The sequence below is a fragment of the Ictidomys tridecemlineatus genome, chromosome 5 (assembly GCF_052094955.1).
Source record: "Ictidomys tridecemlineatus isolate mIctTri1 chromosome 5, mIctTri1.hap1, whole genome shotgun sequence".
Taxonomy (NCBI): domain Eukaryota; kingdom Metazoa; phylum Chordata; class Mammalia; order Rodentia; family Sciuridae; genus Ictidomys; species Ictidomys tridecemlineatus.
This window is the reverse complement of record NC_135481.1, coordinates 88,572,702-88,592,285: the sequence shown is the minus strand read 5'-3', so window position 1 is coordinate 88,592,285 and position 19,584 is coordinate 88,572,702. Positions and strand designations below refer to the sequence as shown.

The window sequence follows — 19,584 nt, the reverse complement described above, 5'->3', positions numbered from 1 at the left end:
AGGATTGAGAGCTCAAAGCCAGCAACAGTGCAGCACAAAACAACTGAGTGAGACCCTGTCTCTAAATAAAATACAAAAATGAGCTGGGGATGTGGCTCAGTTATTGAGTGCCCTGAGTTCAATCCCTGGTACCAAAAAAAAAAAAAAAATCAGAGATGTGAAGAGATCATAATGGATGACCACATAGCATTGTTCTTATACTACAAGTAGGGTATGCTGTCACAACTATTGAATTAGGCAATTGTAACTTACTTGTCAAAGGAGGACATTTCTGAATGCAGTACTCTTGTGTTGTGAGGGAGGGAGGATTTTCTGTAGCTTCCACACTGGCCCACCCTGTCCCACCCTCTTGGCCAAGTGATCCACCTTTCCCTCAAATATTAATCCTGAGCTCTCAGTGGCTGAGGCTGTTTCCTCCTTGGCCTCTGGGCTGGGTTGACATCCTTTTGAAATAGAGTCAAGTGGAACAAGCAACGCTATTTTTTCACGTTATCTATAATTGCCAAAGGCAGAACATATTTATACTCAAAATCCTTTAAGAACTCTAGGAGTGATATTGCCCAAATCTTGATTTGCTGAGAGAGTTTTTGTAACTATCATACTTTGAAATAACCTTTTCTCTAAAGACATCTTCAAAAAGCAGTTTATTTATTTTCTAAATCACCTCTGACGCTGGCTGTCCTTTTCTCTGTTTTTGTGCTGCAACAGACTCCTGGTCTCCATGTCCTTCGTCCAAGGGATGGATTGCAGCTGTGTTCCTTTGGGTGACATTAGCAGAAATGTCAACCAGATATGTCTGGTGCTTATTTTTCTTTATTATAGTTCTCCCCTCTCTTCAGTGGGCTATGTTAACATTTGAAGGGAAATATTTCCAAACCTTTGTGTCTGCAACTTTAATGAAAAGGTGTTCTTCTCGGTTTTGGAGAGCATACAATCATTCAGGGATTTAATTCTCATTAATCTTAGTTTACTGCACAGACAGCCTTTGAATTACTTTCTGGTGGTTTTATACCTCTGCACACAGAGGCAAGTGAGTTGAGAGAAGGAAGAGGAGACAATAGGAAATTGAAACAGAGGAGCCCTCAGATACCCTATCACAAAAATAGTCCTCCAGAATTTGGAATAATAAATCCCTAATTAGATTGATCTGTCAGACTTCATCTTTTCACTTTCCTTAGGAAACCAAGCCTCATCAATCAATCTATCTATCTACATTATTAAAAACTAGAAATAGAAAAAAACTGTACAATCATATAGAGGACCAAGAGAGTCCAGCCTGCAGCACTGCCATGGAAAGAACTGGAAAGCAGGGAGAGAATATTCTAGAATATAGAAAGATTTCAACTTAGCTCTCATTAACCTTACTTCCTGTCAATGTTTCTAAGCAGACCAGGCATCCTCCCCATTCGCTTTGTTGTTTTTTTTCTTTTAATTTTTGTTTTTATTCTCATCACAGACATATGCTAAGCTATTCATTTACAATTTTAATAGTGTCTCTAGATCATAAACCCATTATTTCTTCTCCTACTAGCTTATTAGTCTATTAACAACTTCACGCTGTGAAAACAAATTAGAATTGGATAACCTACCCAGTTTTTGACACCACTTTCCAGCTCTTTAGCAATAGCTTCAGATACTGATAAACCTAAATATAGAAGCAAGAAACACATAGCTAAAATAATTTAGTATCTCAGTGATTAAAGCAAAAGCATGCAATCACTAGCTCAGAGCCTCCGAGCCAGCCTCGCAGCTGTCACATCTGATCATTGTTTATTTTGATTTATTCATTCCAAAGGTACATGAGACATGCACCCCAGAATTTAAATATTTCTAGTATTCTAGTACATGGGTATTAAGAAGAAAAGATTGTTTTTAGTTTCTTAAAATTCACTGAAAAATAAAAACAATTCTGAATATCAATCCAGGTGGGTCCCTTGGGTTGTAAATTTCCATTAAAATTCAACAAGCATTAAAGTTAAAAAAAAAAAAAAAAGAACAGTGTGACATTGCACAAGACCAAGAGATGACAGGAGATATTAGTTCAAAGTTCAGGAGAACAACTAAGGGAAACACACCCCTTAAGTTTTCAAGCCTCATAGCTGAACCCAAGGTAAAAAAGGAATTAGCTCTCAAATAGCGGAATTCTCAGGAGCCTTTCAATCTTCCAGTGCCACTGACACTTAACACTGGGATGGCAAGCACTTTCCATTCCATCTTCCCACACACAACACAGAGCTGGAGCTGCTTCAATCCTAAATTGCTTCAAGGTATGAAACACTCCAGCAAAAGGCCAGATTTCTGAAAGTCTCCGTAAGCTTAGGGCAATATACAGTCCAAACCATTTCCTTTCTGATAAAGTAAATTATTTTGTCTTTTACTACAGACTGCAGACATTTAAAGTAGTAGTTTGCAGTTCTAAAAAGCACTCATGCTCACGTCGGCAGTTTCAGGATGTTTTATTGTCGAGAACTTCCAAAGAAGCTAATAAACATTTGTCTGGATTCCCATTTATATTTTCAGTACCAAAAAGAATACACAGCACAAACGGAATTTCTTCAAATTAGATATTTATATCGGCCACAAAATTTTATAGACTGAATCAGCTTTAAAGGGCCTGAGTAGAGAAATGGCGTTCTTCTAAGCATGGGCAAGTGACCTCTACTTCACCCTGGGCATCGTTCAATGGACTGGAGTGACCACTCTCAGGAAAACATGTTCTATTTAACTTCTTTCCCTTCCTGCCCTATGATCCTGGCTCTTTGAAAAGGGTAGTCTGGTAGAAGAGGTAGCAGTGACAAATAACTAGCCTTCTAGAGAATCTAGAAAATATGTAGCCTCTTGATCACAAAGGAATACTTCATTGTATTTAAGAAAGAACATGGAGGTGTCTCCTAGATGCCAGGCAGAGACTTTTACAGGTACTTCAGTAGACAAATATTCCCCAGGCCATAGGTAGAGAAATGTTTTATTTCATTAGATTTCTCCAAGACTTGCTGTGCTTCTGTGAGCACAGAACTAATCCACTTTGGGAAGTGAAATCCACTTTAAGCTGTGACTTATTCCTCAGACAGCTAATCACACCATTCTGAAAAATCACACATGACAAATCACACAGAGATAACTTGTTGGATCTCACTGTGTCTGCGTTTTCCTAAAAATGAATAGAAGATTTTTAATACACTTTTAATTTGTTCACTGAACTTTTTAGTTGTAGAAGAAAAGTCACATTTCCCTACAAAAAATAAAGCCTATCTCTTACAACAGTCTTCACCACACATTTCTGTGACCATGGCATTGTGCTAGTTCCAGCAAAGCCTTTATGAACAGAAGGTTTAACTGCACACCATATTCTGAAAACTTTTTCATGACGATCTGTTAGCGGGAAAAATGCTCTGTGCTTTTTTTTCTCTATGAACTAAATAATTCACTAAATAAGAACTAATATCAGTTCATGATGGTGGACTGAAAACACTAACCAGAAACTTCCTGCAATGTTCTACTGGGATACAGAGTACAGAAGAATTTATAAAATTACAATAGTATTGAAGAACATGGGCAAGAGTTGAGACATGTGTATGCAGGTAATAAGACCATAGAAGTTGGTTCTTTATTGAGAAAAATTTAAAACAGTTATTCCACTATATTTTAATAATATTTTTATTTAATAAAAGTAACTCAAAGGAATTATCTGGAAGTATAAAAATTAATACCTTCTTGTTAAGCATGTACTGTATCTTTAGCCTAATCCTACCAAGATGAAAAAGTTAAATATTAAGGGTTATTTCCCATTTTCTTCCTTGTTCCTCTGAGCTTCCACAAACCTTCCTGATAGAGTTAGTCTTCGTTTTTAGAAAACAAAAACATGTTTTAAAAGATTTATTCATTCCTAAATTCACTCCTTCATATTTAGAAAGCAACTACTGTGTTTCAGATTCTAGAATGGAGCTGAACAGGAACAAAGAAGTCTGAGACACAGAAGATTCTGAAAGTCCACCACTGGAAACCTAAAGAGCACATGTAAATAGAGGGCAAAAGGCCTAGGTGCCAAAAAACATGTTCAAAGTTCAAGAGGAATAAGAACAAAGGAGACAGAAGGAATGGCCAATTCAGACACAGTATATGCATGCACTGAGATGCTAATCTCTCACCAAAAACTTTGGTATTTTCAGGACTAATTTTGTTGCTAATATTATTATGCTTTATTTTTATTTATTTATTTTCTTCAGGCCATCCATCTTCATGCTTGGGAATTGGGAATTCTTTGTCATTCTAAGAACAATGTTCATCTAGCCTCACCTCAATGGGTTATTTCTACTAGAATATTTAGTTTCATTGAATACTGTAGAATATATGCTCATATGAAAAAAAAAATTGATTTACTTAGAAATGTGCAATTGTGTCTTATTTTATCAAAATTGGTCATATTCTTTTAATAAAATTATTCATATAAAACAAAATGTACAGAGTCCAATTAAAAGAAAATCCTCAGTTCTATGTTGAAACTTATATTTTGAGGGAAATTAAGTGATCCTCCCAAGATTTAGGAACAAGAAATTTAATAACTATTGAACACCTAGATGAAGCAAACACAAAAAGACTAGGATAATAGTAAATGCAAGGGGTTCGGAAAGAGACCAAAACTGAAGCCATGAGACAGACAATAAAATGGAATACAAAAATAATCACAAAAAAAGACAGTTGATGTCTAAAGAAAAGAACCCAATGGAAGCATAAAAGAATAAGATATATGATAGGAGAAAACTTCTCTGAAAAAAAAAAAAGCAAACTTACACATTTGATAGAGTATAAAGGTTAATATAAAGACATATTCTGGTTAAGCTGTTGAACCTAAAGTGTAAAGAAATAATTTTCCAACATTCTGAATGAATAAAAGTGAGTCATTTATCAATGGGGGAAAAAACAGACTGGCTCCAAGCTTCTCTCTGAGAGAGTTCAGTGACAGAAGCCAATGAAACAACTATAACAATGCAGGAGGAAGAAAGTTCAGACTTAAGTTGCTGACAGTTTCATACGTGAGAGAACACAGGGATTACGTGAAGCACCGTCGTCACTTCTTGACAATGGCACTGGAAATTCCAGAATGCAATCCAGTCTAGCACAAAGACTAAAGATTCCAATTGGACAGGCTGTGGTTAAAGGATCTGGAACAAGCATCAAATCCATTAACATTCGGAACTAAGATCTAACAATTGGAGGAAGCATGTTTGAAGAACAGAATGCACATATTATAGTGCCTGACAAATTACAAATAATACAAGTAATAAAAGCCAAGAGGTATAGGAGGAAAAGCAGGAAGAAGTGTAATTATTTGTTTACAAAATCAATAAAATCATTCTGTCAAGACAAAATTCCTAAGGCAGGCTTTCTAAATCTTGATAAAGAACACCAAAAGTTGCTTTTAAGAATCTTAATCAATACTGAGATACTCCTTTTAAAAAAAAAATCAAAAAATATTTCTGAAATATAAAATTAATACATTACACACAGTTCTTAGCTCTCTCAGGGCAATAGGATGGGTGGGAAAAGGGTACAGAAAACCTCGACAGGAAACTGATTTTCCCACAGAGAAGCTGGCACCATCTAGAGATGTCTATTACAAAAGCTGGTATTATTCTAATATAGCACTGAATTAGTAAATGAGAAACTGAAAGGCCAGATATAGGATCATTAAGCATACTCAGCTTCTCACAGCAACAAACCATTTTACCACAACGTATCCTGCAGGGCCTTCTAATTGGAGAAGGATTTTGTTGCACAACATTTATAATATAAGACTCTCCAAATTACAAAGAAATGAATTTAGAGTAATGGAGAAAAAAAGTAGAAAATGTAGAAAATAGAGGTAGAAATGAACTGAAAGATGAGCTGTCAAAACAAACAGAAACAGATGAAAAGCAAAATCCAGGAAAAAATAAATTCATATATATGGTTAGTGTGAAAAACATCAACAAAAATTAAGTCAAACTGAGGCCAAATAACATGAATTTAAACTGAAAAATAAAAGTGTGTCAACATGTGTAAAGAAAGAGTTGGGAGATGAAGTGAATTCATAAAATCAGGATGAAAGGGCTTTGCGTATAAAATAAATATACTTTCTAAAAATATGATGTGAGTAAAAGTGTTCACAAAGAGTATAAAATTTCTACTTTCAGAGGGTACAATTAACTTGTAATTGAAGAATTATAATAAACTAAAATAGAATTATACTAGATTGCTTTTGCTTTGATGTCTTTTCTTGAAACCAGAGATTAGCCTCAAAAATTTTTCTTCTCAGATGTAGCATTGCTCTTGGAAATGGCCATCTTTTCCTGATGAACACACACCCCAAACAACTTAACATCCATACACAGAGCAGACAGAAATGATTTGGCAACTCTCATTCTATCTGCTTTCACAGGAGAGATCTAGCCTGAGAGTCCAGGACAAACAGGAGAAATATGAGAAAGTGCGTAGAATCACAAAGCACATGTGACCTTCATTTGGTTTAAAAGTATAACTTTAAGTTGGCTAAGAACAAATGTCTCTGAACTCAGCTTAACTTCTGTGTGTGAAGCTGGGGAGCTCCATTGCCTAGAGCCCCGACTCTGCCTCAATACTGACCATTTGTCATTTCAACACTATTGTTCTTCCTTCCCCCACTCACCACACATCACATGTGGCTCACAGGCAAAAGAACATGGGAGGATTGGTATTTAGGTCTGAGGGGATCCACATAAAAACCGGAGTGGCAAGTTCTTTGTATAAGTCACCAGTGCTACTTTCTGATAAAAGAGATCACAACTTAGCTTGTAGGAAGATGAAGAAATGTAAAAATATATCCACAGGGAGAGTATGAAGGAAAAAAAAGTCTACTCACTTTGGGAAGGGCCTGATCTTATAGATTAGATTTCATCATACTCAAGTCACCATTGATTATTAAGATGTACTATTATTTATGTAACACTATGTAAGTAAAGAGACTACCAACTGTGACACAATCCTTCTTTTTTTAAATCACATATTTTCATTTTATACTTACTGAAAGAGCTCTTTTAGACTTAGACTTGTAGATCATGTTGCTCTGTTTCTAAGCCTTTTTACATACACTGAACAGCATAATCTTTTTGAAGGCAGTTTACAGTGCAATTACACTCAACCTATTTCAATTGAAGTGATGACAGGATGAGCAGTTATGGACAATCTGCACAGGCAATCACAATTATGTCATGACCACCACCTGGCTAATAACAATTTAAAGAGGCCACAGATGTAGTAAAATGTAAGAACAAAACTTTGAAATATAGTAAAGTATGCTTTTTTTAAAATCACAGCTGATACACATTTTTAATGTGTTGTGCACACTTAGAAACATGAAGAACCTAAAGACAATATTTTCTTGACTATGCTATCTTTAAATATTACTGCTTCTGACATTAAGCTTTATGGTCTATGTGTGCACATGAATGGAACCATTTGGTTGAGATAAAAGAAAAGTACCTAGTACACTGAGGTTTTCACTGATTTTGGTAATTGTGCTGCTATAAACATTGATGTGGCTGTGTCCCAGTAGTATGCTGTTTTTAAGTACTTTGGGTATAGACCAAGGAGAGGGATAGCTGGGTCGAATGGTGGTCCCATTCCCAATTTTCCAAAAATTCTCCATACTGCTTTCCATATTGGCTGCACCAATTTTCAGTCCCACTAGCAATGTATGAGTGTGCCTTTTTCCCCCACATCCTTATTGTTGTTTGTATAATAGCTGCCATTCTGACTGAAGTGAGGTGATATCTTAGAGAGGTTTTGGGGTTTTGGTTTGCATTTCTCTAATTGCTAGCGATGATGAACATTTTTTCATATATTTGTTGACTGACTGTATATCATCTTCTGAGAAGTGTCTTTTCAGGTCCTTGGCCCATTTATTGATTGGGTTATTTGTTTTATTAGTGCTTAGCTTTTTGAGTTCTTTATATACCCTAAAGATTAGTGCTCTCTCTGATATGTGGGAGGGGTAAAAATTTGCTCGTCTCCTGTAGGTTCTCTATTCACCTCATTGTTTCTTTTGCTGAGAAGCAACTTTTTAGTTTGAATCCATCCCATTTATTATGGCTTTATGTGAGGAAGAAAACAATTGATCTTATTTATCTATTACTGTACACATTGAACAAGACAACAGAAATCACATAAAACATAAGAAAAAAATTAAACAGAACCTGGTATGAAAATGTAGAATATGCCAGGATCACAGCAATTCCATTACCATATCGGTTTGTTTTTCTGTGGTTCTGAGGATTGAACCCAGGGGCATTCTACCACTGAGCTACATCCACAGCCTTTTTTTTTTTTTTTTAATTTTGAGACAGTGTCTTTCTGAGTTGCTGAAGCTGGCATCAAACTTGTGATCCTTCTTCTGCCTCAGTCTCTCAGGCTGCTGGGATTACAGGCATGTGCCACTGTGCCCAGCCTACCAGTGTTTTTTAATATAGGAGTAGTATTAGCCAAAATGGATGAGCAGATGAATTCCAGGACAGTTGTCCCATCAGATGCTGTCTTCTGCCCACTTAAGCTTAGGATTGTTTATCTCCTGATATTTCCTTAATGACTAACCTACATTCATGCAAAGATTCAGCTTTTCATAAGATTCTACTTCTCCCTTCTTCAATAATTTATAATACTTGGCTATACTTAATACTTTATTCATGCTAAAAAAATAAAACCCAACTCCAAGGTCCCTGTATATTATTATACAGGTAGACACTGCTCCTCTAATCAATTCTGAGCTTATAAATCAGTATCTGAACCAAATCCCTGTCCATACCTGAGGACCAGAGAAAGTCGTTCTTTTTGAATTTTAATAACACAAGACTAGACTGCATTATAAGGAATGATGTTTGAATTTTAAAATACTGTTTATTCGTTCTAATGGGGGCAAGTCTGGTCTGGTCATGCTGGAACAGAGCAGAAAGTGTCTCCATGATGACACACCCCTGAAGCTTTCCCAAGGATCCTAAACATCAAGTCCTGTTCCCACTGGCTAGATGTTCTCATCTGAAAAGTCACTTTGCTGGTTTAAGGCACTTAACACATGTTCAACATGCTCAAATAAGCCCTGTCAGTGTGGATCAAAGGAGAAGGGTTGATATCCATGGGGGAAAAAGAGCTCTTAAGTGGCCAATTCCAGGGAGCCAAAAGATTCCCAAATCCAGAACTAAAAAAGAAATTACATCAATACAAAGGATCAAAAAGCAGAAAAGAAACTCTAACTACATCTTGATATTCCATGAATAGAAACTAATTGTATTGCCTGGATTGGCCTTTATCTAAGTGGGTACAGTTGGTTTTGATCAAGCCAAATACCAAGAAATTTAGCTGCAGTTACTGAATAGCATTTACATCCTCTTGGGGGTGCTCTGGTGGTGGAGGCAACGGACACCGCAGCCACAGACCAGATAGGCCTATGGAGTAACAGTGGCTCTTGGTGCCTTGCTGGCTTCTACTCTCATTGGGAAAATATTGACTCCAACCCTAGATGATCAGTTAGGCAAGCTGAAAGGCAGCAAGTTCCTCTGAAAACAACAGAGATAAATGAAAGAGTTCAGCAAAAGATTCAATTAGATGTGGTTACATAATATTTTCCCAAGAACATCTATACTGGGTTAATTTTTCCCTTGGAGTTTTAGTTTTTTTGGCCTAATCTGAGAGGTAAAAACTGGGGATTTTCTGCTGTTCTATTAATGGTGATGGTCATCATCTCTAAATTGAGCTATCATGATATGGTTATTAATTGCTACTATGTGTATTTTTCATGCATACTAAATCACCACATTGAAACACTTGGAGATTTCAGGCTGTTACTGTCCAACAGAAATGTGGACAACACTCATTTTATAACAGCCATATTAATAACTAGAAAGAGACAAGATGACATAATTATGTATTTTATTTACCCCAATATGTAATAAACATAAAAGGTGATTGCATTATTTTAAATATTTTTATCGTAGAAAAGCTTCAATATCTGGTATATATTCTAGACTTACAGCACAATTTAATTGGGATTAGTTTTAATTACAAGTGCTCAATAACCACATATAACTAATAGCTATCGTAAGAATAGCACAGTTCTAGACCTTCATAGAAAATAACAAAAATAGTTCTAGTCTACATCTTTTAGCAAGAGGGGTTCCATTGTCTATTTGCCCAGTATCTTATTACAATGTTTCATCACTGACCTCCTGTTCTCAATTCCCCAATTCTTTTTAAAGAAAAAAATATATTCACATTTGTATAAAGCTGAAAACATGATGTAAGCTCTACAGATCAACTCTGGAAAGTAGACTGCCTCTCCATCCTGTTGGTGCCTAAAGCAGAACACCCAACTGAGGTAGAAAGGATGACTTTTACTAGGATGGTTCCCGGTATACAATATACCAACAGATCTGATAATTTGAGAGAAGATAGTTTCAGTTCCCAAACTCTTACTTTTCTATGGGTGCAGGAATGTAGTTAGGAATATAATTACTGAAAGGACAAGGCAAAAACTGCAGCTCTAAACTGTGATTATGCAAAGTCCACACTCCTACTGAAAGCACTCTGCCAGATGGCAGTTCCACAGGCAAGAAACCCAGGAAATGAGTGCATGGTCTTCAGCTTCCCTTTATCATCAGTCTATCATCTGAAGATCTTCATTATTACTCAGCTGGCTTGATGCTGGAAGAACCTTCTTTGAACAGTAAATACACTCATTGCAGATTGGTAAGAGCTTCAGGTCCATTTATATGCTGGTGCACATTAGAGACCTGTTGACCTGAATGCAAACCTTTCAAAAATCATTCTTCCTTCCTCTTGCCAAAGCAACTTTCCCTCTTCTCTCTAATTCACCCATTGTCAACCCAAACAGACCTTTGAGTGGGGGGTCTACTATGGCAATTGAGAAGATGAAAAATTCAGCCATAAAATTTGACAACATAGCTAGTTTCTTTTGGTTTCATCCATTAATTCATCTGATACTATTGAGCAATTACACTGTGCCTGACACCATGCTAGATATGTGTTTAAGAAGATAAGATATGGGGACTGGGGTTGTGGCTCACTGGTAGAGCAATGCCTAGTACTTACGAGGCCCTGGGTTCGGTCCTCAACACAACATAAAAAATAAACAAATAAAATAAAGATCTTAAAAAATTTTTTTAAAAAAGAAGGTAAGATATGGTCACTAACTTCAAAGTCCTGCCATCCAGTAGGACAGAAGGCAAGCCTAAACCGCAGGACATGTGATAAGGGCAATGATCAGGAGGCATGGGATACCTTGGGGGTACAGAGGAGGGACATCCCCTCAGACTGAGGGCCTCATGCAGGCACCTGGAAAAAGCAACGTGTGAAATGAAGTTGGAAATGGACATCCAATTCAGCAGGGTGAAGCTGGTTATGGTTCCTCATACCTATAATCCCAGATACTCAAGTGACTGAGGCAGGAGGATCACAAAGTTGAGGTCAGCCTAAGCAAATTAGAAAGTTCCTTTCTCAGAATAAAAAACAAAAAGGACTGAGGATGTACCACAGTGGTAGGGTGCCCCTGTGTCAATTCCAAATACCCCTCTCCAAAAAATTCAGCAGGGTAAGGAAAAAGAAAATGAAAGAATATGAAAGTTCATTAATCAACATGGCTGACATTGTGTGTGGGGATCCGAGAGAGAAATGTGGGTTTGGAGGATGAATAAAAAAGCAGTAGGAAGAAACTAGATCATTGGGGGTTTAAAAGTTTAGTCAAAGAATATTGACTTCTGTCCTGGGGCCAAGAAGAAGCAGACCCTGTAACTAACTAGCTATATCAGATTCACTGGCACACATTATCTACCCCCAAAGCCCAGCATCTGTTCTCATTTAGGCTTCTCCTAGCTCTCAGGGTTGTGTCAGGTAGCCCTCCACCTGGCCCACCCCCATAGCTACTCCTAGGTATCTGCCCTTTTCTGCTCAATCTCCCCTCTTCCTCAACTCCCTCTACTTGAGAAAGTATCTCCATATGTACTTAACTCCAGGACCAACAGTAAGAGAGTGTCCCAGGGACTCACACAAGTGAAGCTTCCTTCAGTTTCTGAGGGCCTATGAGTAACTGGTACAGGGACGCACACAGGAGTGGCTAGCTGAATGCCCATGGGATGCCATGAGATGCATCTTTACAAGTTCCCCCTTGGCAAGTCTCTCTGACTAATGTTTGCTTCAATCCATTTTGTGTTTGAGAAACTTGAGATTGTGAAGAGATTACCTACTGAGAATCTGTTGCTGAGGACACAGTCAACTTGTAAAGAACAATGATTTAATGAGAATGCTGGATGGAGTTTGAGAGAAAATGAAGGGAAAGAATAAACAGAAGAAAATTAGAAATCAACTCGTTACTAAATAGAGCTTATGCTTTTTTTTTTTTTGGGGGGGCAGGTGTGGGGTACCAGAGATTGAACAACTCAGGGCACTCAATCACTGACTCACATCCACAGCCCTATTCTGTATTTTATTTAGAGACAAAGTCTCACTGAGTCACTTTTGCTGAGGCTAGCTTTGAACTTGCGATCCTCCTGCCTTAGGCGCCTGAGCCACTGGGATTACAGGTGGGCGTCACCGTGTCCAGTGAGCTTATAACATTTTTGAGCCCATCCACAGAGGTCTCAACAGGAGCATTAGAAATGAGAACAAAGGTCAGGTGCTGTTGCAATGTGCCCATGATCTGAGCTATTTGGGAGGCTGTGACAAGAGGATCACAAATTTGAGGCAAGCCTAGGCAATTTAGCAAGACCCTGTCTCAAAAATTTCAAAAGGCTAGGAATCTAGCTCAGAGGTAGAACACCACTGGGTTAAGTTCCCAGTAGAGAGAGAGAGACAGACAGACAGACAGACAGAACAAAGGCATAAAAGTGGTGACATTTGAGCTTAATTTTTATCTGGGAAAATCAGAACTATATTTCAAAGCAGACTGAGTTGCCAAATCCACACTGACAACAATTCCCATCTTGAGGTGGCAGACCACACCGAGCTCAGAATAGTTGGACAAGGTTCACACACAATGGGGAAGATGGGAAGGTGGTTTGTGGTATGGTTCACCACATTTGTCCTCACTACCTTCACAACTTCAGGGGCCACACTTGGAGGGAGACAGTGTACTGTTCAGAAAACTGTCAACATGAAGCATAAACGGCAATCTCTCGTGTTCCTCTCAAAGATAATGAAATGGCCACAATCAAATGGCCAATTCTCTTGTCTCTATGCTTTGCCCACTGACAGTTTGATTTTGTATTCAGCATTTATTGAACACAACCGCCTTTGATCTGAGGGCAGGTAGTGCTGTGAAGACCACAAAAAGAGCAAATCAATTACTCACAAGTGGCAGGAATCCTCACAAAAGATAATGGGGTGATTCATGCCCTTGGGCCTATTCCCAATGCCTCAGACCAATATCTAAGTGCATATTGATTTCCAAATTGATTGCAATGTAGCAGAAAAATCAAGATAGGTACACTTACTGGTAGGCAGAAATGTACCATAGCCCAGAGAAGAAAATAAATGAAAAGAAGAGTCATAAAAAAACTCAAGTAAATTAGAATCAGTTCTTGAAGGTGAATCTCCTTTCAGAAAACTTGTATGCTCACTCTCCATGGGCTGGCAGGGTTAGTAATGTGCATCTTACCCAATATTCATTCTCCTCTTAGCAGAACCTTGATTTCTGTGGCAGTGGGGAACCTCAACTCAATCACAGCTAGGGGTGGCTGTGTGACAGAGTATGGGCCATGAAATGACTTGGAATTCTCCTGGGTTTCTGGGAGAACTCACTGGGAGCAGGCTACCCCTTTAGCCCTCTGCCCATCTCTTCTTCCTGAATAGCAAGCGTGAACTCAGGTGGCCTACTACTCTTACTACCACAGGTAATCAGAGTCAGGTTAGGTATATAGAGCAGCAAGGCAGAGGAGAAACCACCCTGGACTCCTACGGGGAGGGGGGGGGGGGTAGACATACTCCTGATTTATTTAAGCCACCATTTATTCAGGTTTTCCATTAGGTGCAGCTGAACCCTAGCTGATAAATGACTTATTCTAAATGTTCCATGAAATCAAATCCTTAAATTTTTACATCTTTCAGTTTTATATTCTTCATGACATTCAGTAATTAAATTCTGAATTCTTCTTTAAAAAGTATACTCAATGGAAACTGCCAGGTTTAGTACTGAAGCAAAGAAGGACATTTAAAAACTTGGTGATAATACAAATTAGTTTTTCTTCAGTTCTGAGCCGAATATATTTAATAAAGTGTACTACTATGTAATTGGATTATAATGTTCAAAAAGGAATAAAAATTGGTCTCAATGGTTAGAAAAATGTCTACATCCTAACCTTTAAATAAATCATTACAAATCTCTAACAGTAGGAGCTCTAGCTTTGACTCTAAGGTACCGAAGAACTAGAAATGAATCCATATTTTCTAATTTAAAGAGGGTATTTTGGTTATTCAAAATAGTTTCTTATTTATACAGTCATTAAAATTCATCTGTTGCTTTTTTGTGTTAAGCAATGAATGTTGCTTAATGCCTTCCTTTCCCTCCTGATCAGAATAGAAAAAGAAACTAGGGCTTGGGAGGTGTTCTGTTGTTGTTTCGGGGGTTTTTGTGCCCTGGGGTTCTCCATCTTACTTTTTCCAGTAAAAAATTAGTTTCATTAGATGCCCATAGTAAGCAATAGCAAGAGGCTATTGATTCAAGAAACCAAGGTATGAAAATAGGTTGATGATTTATTTTTTTGACATGCAAAATTAAGGAATTCTGTTGAGCTCTGCCATGACACATGCCATGCGGGAATCAAGGAGAGCAGTAAATACTAAAATAATCTCCAACTGAGGCAGGAAAGGCAGAGGTAGAGAGACACAGTGAATATTCTTCATGCTTTAAAATCTCCAAGGAACAAAGCTTGAATTAAAGTTATTTTAGCCACATCAGGGTTTGCACAGCCCTCACCCATCAGCACGTGCACACACAGCCAGCACTTTGTTGGGAGCACATGGGAAGCAGGAGGAGGGTTTCCTTTGAAGCCCACAGTGCTCCCCAGTGAAAACGAGAATGCCTTGAACAGACCTCACTGCACTGGGTGCTTTGTCACATTCAAATATAAATGGAAGACACTGGGACTAGAAGAGGCTTTGGGATTTTTTTTGTGTATGATTATGTGTTTACCTAGGTAAGTTGTTAAACAGTTTTAAACCAAGTCCTTTAATCCAAGACTCTCTTTGTTACATCAGACTATGAACACTTAGAGCATTAAAAAAAAATACTTATCTATTATGTTCCTTGCTTTGTTTTTCCTCTTTTGCTTTTCTCTATTTATAAGCAACCTCCTCTCTTGCTTTCCCATGGCTTCCAATCTTGAAGCCTATGCTTCTCTTCTTACTACATCTCGATTGTCTTCCTCTTGGGTAACGTTTTTCATTCTTTAATCATGGTTTCCTTTCACTCTCTTCTCCATCTGTTTTGTATTAGGACAGCCCTCCATGGTTCATGGAGGCAAACTGGAAAGCCTTCTGGGCCATTATATGGGCACAGGAAGTTGGGAGTGTGGAAAGAGAACTGGGAGCCAGGAGGCATGCATCTTAGCCCTGACTAAGCCACAAGTAAAGGATATAGCCTTGGAGAAGGAGGCTCTTCTAGCTAGGCTCCCATCTCCTACTGGCAACATGAGGGCAGTAGACTCAGTGCTCTCTAAGGTCTGTAACTCAATGAAGCACTTATTAAGCAACTACTTTATGTATGAAAGACATGCCTCCAAAGGCTCACAAAATATTGAGGGCCAAAATAATCCTCAAACTTTAGCACATACAGGAACCAACCAGAAAAATTGTTTCAAATAAAATCAAGATTCCTGGCTCCTATTCCCACAGATGGTAGCTTGGCAAGTTTTGTGGTGGACCTGAAGTATCTGCTATTTTCTGAACACCTCACATTTTTCTTACTGGTCATCCTGTGCATCACACCTTAAAACATATAGTGAGGGCAGGTCAGGTTATCACTGCTTCTATGCCCATAAACAGATAAATAGACCCTTCCTTGAAGGAGTTTCCTATGCTGTAAAATGATCATTTAAAACACAAAGGCAATAATCGACATTTGTCAAACATTAGCTATGAGCTAGGTGTTATTCTAAGAACTTTATATATATTAAAAACATACTGGGCTGGGGATGTGGCTCAAGCAGTATCACGCTCGCCTGGCATGCGGGTTCGATCCTCAGCACCACATACAAAGATGTTGTGTCCGCCAAATACTAAAAAATAAATATTAAAATTCTCTCTCACTCTCACTCTCTCTTAAAAAAAAACATACTAACTCACTTAGTCCTTCACAAAATCAACTTAATTAGAAGCATAATCCAAAAACTTCTCCCTACAATTAATAACTAGGTGATTTTCAGACACACAAACTGGATTTTGAAATGATTAAAATAGTTGGAATGAAGAGAGTAGAAAAATGATGTAGATGGGTCAAAGAATATGATCTTAAAATATTTATACCAATGTCAGGTAGGTTGAGACACCTTCTTAGAGGGAGCATATGACAATTAATACTTAGTAGAAAACCAAGATGTTTAATGTTTGAAACCAAAGAAAAATAAATTCAACTGTTCTTTCTCTCAATAAATATCTGAGTCTAATTTTATACAAATTTATGAGAAAAACAGATAATATATAGCATTTGCACCATTTGTGGAATATTATGGTATTCTGGGAAGTTTGTGTGAGTTCTTGATCTAGAATGTCCCCATAAACTCATGAATTGAAAGCATGGTCCTCAATGCAGCAAGAGTCAGGCAATGATTGGATAGTGAGAGCTCTGACCTCATTAGTGAATTAATCCACTTAATGGATTAATCCATTGATAGCTAAATGGACTACTGGAAGGTGGAACCTAGTTGGAAGAAATAGGTCACTGGGGGTGTGCCTTGGAAGGGTTTATCTTGTCCTTGGACCCTTTCTCTTCCTTTATCTGCTCCCTGACTGTCATGAACTGAGCTGCTTTCCTCTATCCTGCCCTTCCACCATCATGTTCTTGCCTTGGAGACAGCCAACCATGGATTAAACCTCTGAACCCATAAGCCAAAATAAACTTTTCCTCCTCTAAATTGTTCTTGTCTGGTATTTTGGTCACAGAAAAATTAACATAGTGCCATACAATGTAAATATAATAGCACTAGTAATAATCACCCCCAAACACTTTTTTATGTAAGCAGAAAGAATGTAGAAAAAGAGAAAGTGTGAAAGAAGTCCCAGGACAGAGTCCTAAGAGTCTCCAACAGAAAGAATTAAGGCACCAGAGCTCTGCAATAAAATAAAAACAGAAGCAAGTGACAGGGGAAAATATAACTGGGAGAGAATATGGTATATCTGATGCCACAGGAGAAACAACTTAAAGCAGAGAGTGCCAGCTGTGTTGAGTGCTCCTGAAGATGGAGCGAAGGAGGATGGGAAAGGCAGCCTTTGGTCATATAGCACGGGAGCTCCCTGGGACCACTTCAGAAGCAGGAGTTGAGTGGTGGTGGTGGGGGGGGTCCCAGCCAAACTGAAGTGGGCCTACAGGTGAAGGAGAGACTAGTGATACCCACAGCAGGCTATGGAGAGAAGTTGGCAGGGGGCCCATCTATCAGTAAAAATCTCCCCAAATAAATCAATCTTGATTGACAAGGTGAGACAGAGGTCTTCTGAAACAGAAAGCAAAGGAGAGAAATAATTCTAATAAAGAGCTCCATATGTGATTTGCATTTTTCTGCTTTGCTGGGACCAAACTGGTTAGAATAAGAAGCTGTGGCTTGTGCTCAAACAGCACTGACGGCCACAATGGGAACAGCCCACAGAAGGGGACACAGATGGCTTTTTGAAGAAAATAAGGACCAAGGAGCACAATGCGGTGACAGAGACAGCAATGGAGAAGTAAATGAGAAAATCCAGAACAATTCTAACAGAATGCCAGGAGGCATAGCATACATATTCCCAAGATGATAGGCAAAGACCAATTATCAGCAAGAAGAGTCACAGCCAATGACAGTGAAGGAAGCCCAGAATGGGAGGAAGAGCGTCATTCACACATAGCCACACAAAAGAGACATTTCCACAAACAACACTTCCATTCTCAGACACTGAGCATTCATTACACCTGGGGAAACTGACTGCAAAGGCTGAGAATGGGCTGTTCAACTGAATGATTCATAGCCACTGATTAGATAAGAATGTAAAATATTATAGAGTTTAATGCCAAAAAAAAAAGAGCCCAAATCCACACATCTTCCATCACCACTTCCATTGTAAGAAAATACCTTTTCACCACATGCCACTTCTCATGATGTACTTTTAGTTTTTAAGAATCCATACTTAGAAGTACCAACTTGTCACAGATCTGCCTTCAAGAAGATCACTCAGATTTTCACTACTAATAAATGGCTTCTTAAGCAGATTAGTTTCTAATATGAAAACAAACATTAATATAAAAATTAAATTTCCATATGAAATCAACTTTGTCCTAGAACTATACCCATAAAAATTAGAGTGAGAAAATGTGTCAGATCCTAATTCTCTGTGGAGAAAGCCAAAATACCTATAAAGGAGTCACTCTTTGAAATAGCCATAACATTTATAAAGTGTTTGTTTGTTTGTTTGTTTGTTTGTTTGTTTTTGGTACTGGGGATTGAACCCAGAGGCCCTTTACCACTGATCTACATCCCAATTTTTTTTCTTTTTCTTTCTTTCTTTCTTTTTTTTTTTTTTTTTGAGATAGAGTATTGCTAAATTGCTGAGGCTGGCCTTGAACTTGTGATCATCCTATCTCAGCCTCCCAAGTCACTGGGACTAAAGAGATGTGTCAGTGTGCCTGGAAAGATTCATTTTTCAACTCATAGTGGGGACAGTTAAAAAGTAAGGTCTTTAGCTAGGCACCATGGCACATGCACCTGTAATCCCATGGCTTGAGAGTCTGAGGCAGGAGGATCCTAAGTTCAAAACCAGCCTTGGCAACTTAGTGAGACTCTGTCTCTAAATTTAAAAATACATATAAAAAAGGGATGGTAATGTGGGTTCAATCCCTGGTACCAAAAAAAAAAAAAAAAAGTAAGGGCTTTGTTGAAATTCCTAGACACTGGCATTACTTAGCACCTGGACCTAAAAAACCTCCAAGGCACATAATATTGCTATGAAAGGCCTTGACCTTATTTTTCACCTACCTTTCAAAGACCAGGGATCTGATACTTGACACAAAGAATCTCTGGAAAGTGCCAGAAGCTCAGGCTGTAAGGCAGCATTCAGTAGCCCTGTGGTATGGGGGTGTCACACTCAGAAACAGTCTCTGGTCCTAGTCCAAAAGGGACCAGCTAACATTAAACTCACATAGGTGATTTTCTGCGCTTAGGGAAGTATTTTAGTCAGTTTTTTTCACTGCTGTGACTAAAATATCTGACCAGAACAATTTTAGGGAGGAAAAGTTTATTTGGGGGCTTTTGATTTTGGAGGTCTTAGTCCACAGAAGGCTGGCTCCATTCCTTGGGGCTCAAAGTGAGGCAGACCATCATGGTG

At 38.2% G+C, this 19,584-nt stretch overlaps 1 protein-coding gene across 4 annotated transcripts in view; it reads right to left on the bottom strand.

Moving 5' to 3' along the window:
- Stxbp6 (syntaxin binding protein 6) overlaps nucleotides 1–19,584 on the bottom strand; it is a 239,635-nt gene that overhangs the window by 117,960 nt on the left and 102,091 nt on the right. The gene's annotated exons all lie outside the window — the stretch shown is intronic.